Below are 8877 nucleotides of genomic sequence, written 5' to 3'. Positions count from 1 at the left end.
TTGGGGGCACAGCTTGGTGAATGATTCCCCTGTGTTCTTTTGCATGCAAATAAAGGCCATCTTGGATCATGGACCTAGTTTGTTTGTTTCTCCTGTTTTGGTACCTTAACAGTATTAAAATGCTGTTATTCCACTTTAATTGCTATGGCTGCCTCCTGTGGAATTCTGGGGTTTCTAGTTTAGTCACACCTAAGTGAGAATTCTAAATGTTCCTCCCTAAACTGCAAACCCTAGGATTCCACTGGAAGCAGCCATAGCAGTTAAAGTGGAATAATAGCACTCTAACAGTGTGACATGATACTGTCCTGAGACAGTAGTGTGACTTGCTTTAGGATACTGGATGGGCAAAACAAACACCAACAATTAATACACAATACACATAGGGACAATTGGTTATCTGTGTGAAACAGAAACCAAACATATTCTTTCAGACTATTTGTTGTTTTGCAATATAACACATTGTTTCCCTAACTTTCTGTGACAAAATTAAGGTGATTATAACATCAGGGCTCGCTGAAGGACTGCACTTTAAGGCAGGGGTGGGTATAATGCAGACATACAGATGCTGTTTGACTGAGATCAGTCATGAAGCAGGCATTAGGGACCAGCAGCACACTGGAAAGAAATAAAACCAAACCTTTTCTTATCAAGGTAGTACTCTCACCCTGAGATTCCTCCTCTTACCCTGAGGCTCAAAGTAGCCAAGCCCTGAGACCTGGGAACCTATCTATATCTATTTTGGATGGTATTGATTTGTATGTCTGTTTTGTGTTCTTAGTATATTGAATTTGTTCCAATCTGTGTAACTGAAGTCTACGGAACATTTTTCCATGGCTACCTTTTAAGAGACAAACAATAAACAGTCTAGTAAGGAAAATGTGCAGATGAGAGAGAAGGACAAATGTTTAATGGAAGCCATAAAGTCTGACTGGGATGGGTAGGATTATTTCACACAGGGTCAGATGGCACCATGCACAGGGTGCCATCTGGCCCTGTGTGAAATAATCCTACCCATGCTCAGTGGCACTTTGCATGCTCAGTGGCACTCTTTTATTTCACTTGTTCTTTGTGTGAATCCTCCTTGAGCAATTCTTATGCTCCCCGACTGTTTGAAAACCACTCCACTAACCAATCTTTTGAGCCTCCCATTCACTTCTACCATGAAGACAAGTGCTGTATGTATCCCACACCCTGTTTTCAGTCCTTTAAAGTGGCTTGCTGCCCTCAAGTATAGTTGAGATGCTATCCCTTACCAGGATTTAAATGAGGTTCAAGTAGCAATCCAGATATGGAATGGTGGTGAGTGCCATCTTGTTCTCTGCTTCAGGCAGTAATATATCTTGGGATAATTCTGCCTCTGTGGTGATGATGTATTCTGTGTTACAATACCCAATGGGCCCTGAAGTGATCATGTATGTATAAACAAAAGTGCTGAAATTTGGTTAATTTAGTTTGCTACTTGTAGGTAATACCCAGATTTTACACAACTTGGAATATGACCTAGGGTTTGGCTAGGACTTTGTTTCAGCTGTGTGATCTCACTGCTCAATAAAGATCATTTATATTTTATGCTTCCAAAGTTTAATGTTTCTGCTATTTAGGTAAGTGCTGCAGGATGGACCAATATTTTCTATTAATGGAAACGATCCCTTTTAAAAAATGGAGGAAGCTGAAAAATACTTGATTGATTTGGGCTATTTAGGAGAAATATTTGGGGAGGGAAGAAGCATGGTCAAGAACAGCTATTTTGCAAGCGTTTTTGATGAGAAGATTATCTGCACAGCAAATAAAGCTGCTATTTATTTCCACTGTTTGTATATGTCTTCCTTTATGTGACATGAACACTATGCTAAATTAGTTTAATGCAGTGATGATGGTTTGAGTGATGGACTAGGACTCCAAGAGACCAGGGTCCAAATCCCCACTCAGTCATGGAAACCCAGCTAGTCACACTATTTCAGCCTAAGAGGAAAATACAAGTAATGGCAAATCTCCTCTGAATAAATCTGGCCAAAGAAACTCTGCAATGGATTATTATAAATTGGAATTGACCTAAAGGCACACTAAACAACAACAAAGGGAGTTATTATCTCCTTGAAAACATCCAGGGGTAGGTGAGTTGGCCATATAGCAAATCAAATAAACATGCCTGATGAAGAAGCCAGTGGAGTTTTGAAAGCTTGCAACATGTATATTGTGCATTTTGGTTGGTCCAATAAGGGTATCACAGTTTGGTGGATCTCCTTGTTACACTATGTAGGAGGAATGCTGTAGTAAGCCCTGGTGGAGTCTAACTCTAGTGCAAGAATGAGGAATGTGAGGCCCTCTACATGTTTTTGCACTCAACTTTCATTATGCTTTACCATTTGCTATGCTAGCTAGGGCTGATGGGAGATACAATGTGATAACATGTGGAAGGTTATCTAGTAAGTATGGTTACACATTTCTGTTTGTTTGTTTTTTAATTGACTTTAACAATATAGTAAGGAAGAAGTCCAAGTAGGCCTGCATAGGGAATGGTGGGGACAAACAGCTGTATCTGTAAAGACAGGACATAATTTAGAGGGTCAGGGTCTGGGATTAGTGTCTGTCTGCAAGTAAAGGCAATGTCATCCAGAACTATAAATTGAGCCCTTAGAACTTTGCAATGTTAGTCACAGTACCAAGCAGTCTGTTTACAATTACCATTATGCAAACCACTAACTTTTTGTTACAATTTCCCAGGACCAAATATTATGCACAGAGTTAAATGGGATTTGTTTCCCTCCGTAAAGCATGCTTTTGGAACAGTGAAGCCATGGAAAGCTTTACCTGGCTGCTGCTAGAAGCTGAATTTTGGATTAGATGGAACTGTGATCTGAACTAGCAAAGCAACTGTCATTATGTCATCAACATGGCTGAGAAATGAGAATCAACCCCCTATGGGGGTCTTGAGATCTAATTTAATGGCAGGCATTAAAATAGTAATCAAAGAAACATATGTATTTAGCGGAAGATCTGTGGCATTGTTTACTGTAGAAAATGTTAAAGCTGAATTCAGTACTGAATCCATGAACAGTTTTGCAGTTAGTTCCTAATTATTCTTTCGATATGTTATTTTAAGTCCTGGTTTTCCAATGATTCCATGGGGCATTATGAGAAGAATATGCTGAGGAATTAATATACTCACCAAGTTTTAGCTCAAGAAACAAAAGTGACATCAGTCCTTAGATATTCCAAGCGGGTGAAATTGCCAGGACTTGGCTCATGAAACCAGCCTGGCAGAGTGGTGGACTAGTTTGAAGCAAATACAGGGTATACAGAAACCTATGTAAGGAAGCAACATGGCTGTGTTTTGCAATTAAGATCAGTTTTAGGAAAGGATGGTTTTGACCAGAATAGAGGGGCAGAAGGTAAAACTTCCCAACCTTTTTATCATTCTTCGGCCTGATACAGACAGGCCAAAATAAAGCTGCTTCGAGTCACTTTGGAGGTATGCTGTTTAAATGATACACGTGTCCTAAAAGTCCAGAAGCCGTACCAAAGCCATGCTCCAGTCCTAAGGACTGGAGTGCAGCTTTGGTGCAGCTTCCAGACTCTTAGGATGCATGCATCATTTAAACACCATACCTCCAAAGTGACCTGAAGCAGCTTTATTTTGGCCTGTCTGTATAGGGCCTTCATGTTTCTGCTCCATTTTGCTTCCACTATTTTTTATCACCTAGTATTCCATATACAGATTTTGCAAGAATAACAACAGAAAATGGGTGCAAGCAAATTAAGTGAATTTCTAGAGGAAGGGGTCACCTAAATTCTTCCAGGGACACAAATATATACAGTGGGCCCATGGTATCTGCTGGGGTTTGTTTCCAAAAATGGATACCAAAATCAGTGAATGCTCTAATCCCATTATATACACTGGCATTGTAAACTGGTATCCTTTATTTAAAATGCGAACAGAGGAGGCAAGCTCCATGTGCTTGTTTCCTCTATGTTTGCTGCTTGGCTATATGTTTTCAGTTCCTTACCTATACCTTATTTAAAATGGCAAAATCAAGGTTTCTTTTTGGAAAATATATATATATATATATATATATATATGCATTTGTATGTGTGTGTGTGTGTGTGTGTGTGTGTGTGTGTATATATATATATATATATATATATATATATATATATATATAAAAAAAATTAATTAAGGCAAGTCATGGATAGTTGAATCCATGGATAAAGATTTAGTGGATACAGAGGGCTGACTATTCCAAGCACAAAACAGGCCTTGCTATTAAATCCCATACAGGCGAGATGGCAAACTGAAACTGAAACCAGGAAGTGAGCATTTTGAGAGCTGAAAACCACAGCACTCCACAGTGTAACAAAGCATAGAGAGACACAGAGAGACAACTCTTTTGTTTAAAATAAATCAATAGTTGTTCTTGTAGTTTTGTGAGTGCCATTCAGGCTGTGAGGACACACTGTTCTACATTTTGTAATCACTGACTCAGGCAGTAGCAACATCACCTGACATTGCTCATCCTGGCAAATGATATTGTGTGTTCATTCCACTGCAGCATCCAAGAAGGGTTTCCAAGAAGAGTGATGGGGAACTCTATTGCCCTATGATCCAACCGCAGCCATGAACGCTGACAAGTAGTAACGGTAATGTTACTGACATCATTAGGCTGGTTTTGCATCAGTGTTCAGGCTTTTAAAAGAAATAGTCCCCAGATTTTGATAAATGAGATATGCCCATCATACTTTCTCCATACATTGAAAGACAAGGTATACCTCATCTTTTTATACCCGGAAAGGCAAACTTTTATACTGTTGAAAATTTCCAAAGGCATATTACTTACTTGAGTTTAATTTCCTTTGGAAGAAAGGTTACTTGAAGCTAATAATGTTTTGAAATGTTTTTTACAACATACTAACTACAGCATATCTTCCAACATTTCACAGAGGAAAACCAGCACATGTAAGGCCAAGCAATATCAGTGTGCTCCAGGTGAAAAAAGTTATTGATGAGCAAGAACGCCACAAGCTAGGAGAGACTGCAGAAGCTTACCATTATCTGCACCCACTGAGAAGGGTAAGATTCTGTCCATCCTTCTCCTTTCAGAGTTAATCCACTACAAACTATAGCCCTGAACAGATGGGCACCCAAGTATGTACTCTGTATGTACTAGGGTTGCCTGGGGGTGTCTCTTTTAGACGCCTGCAACCCTAGTACGTATGGAGTACATACAAAATGGCGGCACCCTGTTCACACGGGTGCCGCCATTTTGACATAACAGACGCTTAGCGTCCGCACGCCGCAGCGCCCAGATGATTTTGCGAGTGCGCCAATGGCGCACTGCGGCGTCACTTGCGTGCCGCAAAAAGAAGCCACTTTTTGCGGCTTCTATTTCCGCCGCTGGGAAGCCTCGTCGTTTGGAGGCTGGGGCTTCCTCCTGGCGGAAATGGAGGTGGCAGCAGACCGCCCTTTTGGGGCGGTCTGTATCCCACCTATATTTACACCTTGAACTCAGTTTGCAGCAACCACAATATGCTGAAGACAAAAGGGGAAAGTGTGGGGAAAGCCAGGCTATTTTAAAAGCAGCCCAAAAAGTGGGATGATAGAGGATTAATCAGGATTGTCTCTGCCAAATCAGGACAGTTGGAGGGTATGTTGTAGAAGTTTATGGAAATTATGTGGCCCTACAGATATTGTTGGTCTGCAATACCCAGCAGCCCTACCTAGCACAGCCAATGGTGTGGAATACTAGGAGTTTTAAATTAATAACATCTGGACTACTGCACTGGTCCCATATGATTTAGATACACAGACTGAACACAGGCATTACTTGGACATTCCTGAAATGAATAATCCTCTGCTTCATATAACATCTCAAGAGAGGGCACACTTAGGAATGAAAAAGAAAAGGATGGCCTCTTTCTGATGTTTCGTGGTAATTCCTAGTAATTCTTATTAGGAAACACTGGAAATTTAAGAAACGTAAAACTTAAGAATTATCATGTAACCATCATATCCCATAAAGGCATGTCACCTAAATATCTTGGGCTAGTAATACTCCTTTTGTGAATTCGAAGACTGAACAGGTATTGACTTAAAGGGGCCCTTAATGAAAATTCTGTCTGCAGAAATCCAACAGGAGCTTCTAATAGCATGAAAGAATAAGAACTACCCATCAGTAATTATTAGGAATTATGACGTGCTGTGTGTCACTGTTGTCTTTTTGACTCCTGGTCAGAAGGAGGTTATGATCTGACATGCCCCATCTCTTTTGAAGGAAGAACAATTTTGCTATTTCTGAAGGTGGGGAATGAGTGAATTGCATGTGATGCAGATATATGGCAGGATTATACACCATTTAGCAAACCAAAAAGAAATAAGGCCCGGAGAAAGATGCCCTGTAGAGATGCATTATCCTGGCTTCTGTGTGTGTTGAACTCCTTGGAGCCTTTACTTACTGTACATACTCATGTATAAGTCTAGAAATTTTAGTTAAAAAATTGATCCCAAAAACCTGAATTAACTAATCCACAGGTCAACATAGGTACTGTACTTTAATTCTTATTTGAAAAAGGAACCATCCCCTAGTGAAAGGCAAGAGTATAATCTGTCCTGGAAGATTAACCCCAACTTATCATATGGATCATATCAAAATCCCTAATTTTGGCCCCAAAACCTGCCCTCAATTTATACATGAGGTCTGCTGAGTCAAATATATATGGTATCCTTATTTCTTATGGCACACAACTTGGAAATTGCTGTCTTAGAGCCTTGCAGATATTCTCATCAATATGTAGTCTTCATTTATTCTTCCATATACTGAGTGGCTTTAGTGGTCAGCCTTAGGATTTCTTAGGAATGAAAATGAAACAGCAACTGGGTTTTAAGTGATGCTAGATAGGCAAGCAATCTACAATGATAATGGACACTTTTACATGCAGAAAGGCATTCTTAAATTACTCTCTGCCCAGATGTTCTATTTGGTGTAATGTCCTCCCATGACACAAGGTGATGTGCTCCCTTATGCTCCACTAGGGTAGGAGAGTCAGTCTTATGTAGTGGTGGTTTGCACTGTGGGTGTAGCCACACTGCTGAATGAAAGCAGTTTGACACAACTTTACTTGCCATGACTCTATCTTACAGAATCCTGGGATATGGTTTTGCTGCATTGTAGTAGCTGGTATACAACTCTGGCAACCAGGGTTCAAATAATAATAATAATAATAATAATAAAAAAATTTATTTATATCCCGCCCCTCTACAAAATGCAATTGGGGCAGCTTACGACATTAAAATATACATGCACAAACCATCATTCTCACCCCCCTTAAAATACAATTAAACAGATTCAAATTGAAACATACTTAAAATTGACACATAATTCTATCAACAGTGGCTATACTGGATTTTCCTTTCTTTTTCAAATCCTGGCTCAAGCCCACTGGTTGACCCTGGGCAAGTCACACACTCTCAGCCTCAGGGGAAGGCAATGACAAACCTCCTCTGGACACATCTTAGCAAGAAAACCCCATGATAGGTTTCCCATAAGTCAGAAATGACTTGAAGGCACACAACATCAGAGAGAGAGAGAGAGAGAGAATAGCTGGTGCAGTGATTCTGATCTGTGATATCTTTTAGTGTCTCTCAGCGTAGAAAGTTTACTGAACTCTTTCTTGCAAAACCAAACCAAAACACACACACACAACATGTTAGTCCAGAGGGACTGAAGGCTTTGTGGGCTGGTGTTGGGGAGCTTTGTGTAGGAAAGTAGTATGAAGTGCCTGCTGTGCTAAAAAGAGCTTCTTCCTTTCCCTGCAGTGCGTGCAAAGGGTGTCTTTTTGCTGGGGAGCTTTTAGCTGAATATTGATGGCTTGCTGGGAAGACTAATAGGTTGCTCCAAGTTTTTTTTCCCCTCCTCATTTGTGGTTCAAAAGTGGCATTGCACTTGCACTCATGAGCAGGAGGCAGGCCTTCTAAGTTTCTTTTGGGCGCCTGCCAGGGATGCATCTTCTCACCATCAGGCTGAAAGAAAGAAAGAAAATCAGCTCTTCCTAACAAGCAAATTATTCAACACATTAGATGTATTCAGGGTGGGGCAAGTAACTACTCTAAAACTTGGTACCTTTAAAGATAAAATAAAATTCCAGTGGTGAGAAGAGGCTGGTGCTGGTTTTTTGGGCCCCTGCACCTCCCAAGCTGCTCTATCAGTTTCCTTTCCGAACTTAGCCCAAGTTTTTGCACCTAATGTGCTGCTCCGCACATTTTGCAACTGAGGCCTCTGTGACATCGAAGCTGAAACATCTGGGGAACTTGGGCACTGCTGGATGGCATCCAAACTGGAATGGTTACAAGGAATCAGATTATGACCTCAATATCCTACAAGGCATCAGATCCCATTTCATATCAAGAGCCTAAACAGGGTCAGCCCTGGTTAGTCCTTGGATGGGAGGCCACCAATGAAGACCAGGCACTGGAGGTTACAATTCAGAGGAAAGAACTTGTAAATCTACCTCTGAGGATGCCTTGTCTAGGAGAACTCTACAGAATTCCTGGGTGGGTCTGGGATTTGTGTGCCTTCAAGTTGTTAAGGGCCTATGGTGTCCCTAGCATGGGGTTTCCTTAGCAAGATTTCTTCAGAGGGAGGTTGCCATGGCCATCCTCTGAGGCTGAGAGAGTGTGACTGGCCCCAAGGTCTTCCAGTATGGATTCATGGCCTTGCTCAAACTATGTGCCTCAATACCCTGGAGGCACCAGATCCCCTTTTCTATTCGAAGGTTAACTAGGCTCAGCCCTGGTTCTTCCTTCTCTTCCACCCTTCTCACAATTTCACTTTTCCCCCTTTCCCCCTCCATCCTTTTCCTTACTTATTTCACCCTACTCTCCTC

General features: G+C 41.0%; 1 protein-coding gene across 1 annotated transcript in view; it reads left to right on the top strand.

The window, feature by feature from the left end:
- Positions 1-5010: 5010 nt before the first annotated feature.
- LOC149318911 (proto-oncogene tyrosine-protein kinase receptor Ret-like) overlaps positions 5011-8877 on the top strand; it is a 131464-nt gene continuing 127597 nt past the window's right edge. The window contains exon 1 of the mRNA XM_089510673.1: positions 5011-5068. The gene's annotated coding sequence lies outside the window, so the exon portion shown is untranslated. The remainder of the gene's footprint in view (positions 5069-8877) is intronic.

The sequence above is a fragment of the Sceloporus occidentalis genome, unplaced genomic scaffold (genome assembly GCF_023333645.1).
Source record: "Sceloporus occidentalis isolate IW3139 unplaced genomic scaffold, rSceOcc1.0.p SCAF_2, whole genome shotgun sequence".
Classification (NCBI taxonomy): Eukaryota; Metazoa; Chordata; class Lepidosauria; order Squamata; family Phrynosomatidae; genus Sceloporus; species Sceloporus occidentalis.
The sequence above is the reverse complement of the archived record's forward strand: the minus strand, read 5'-3'. Positions and strand labels throughout refer to the sequence as shown.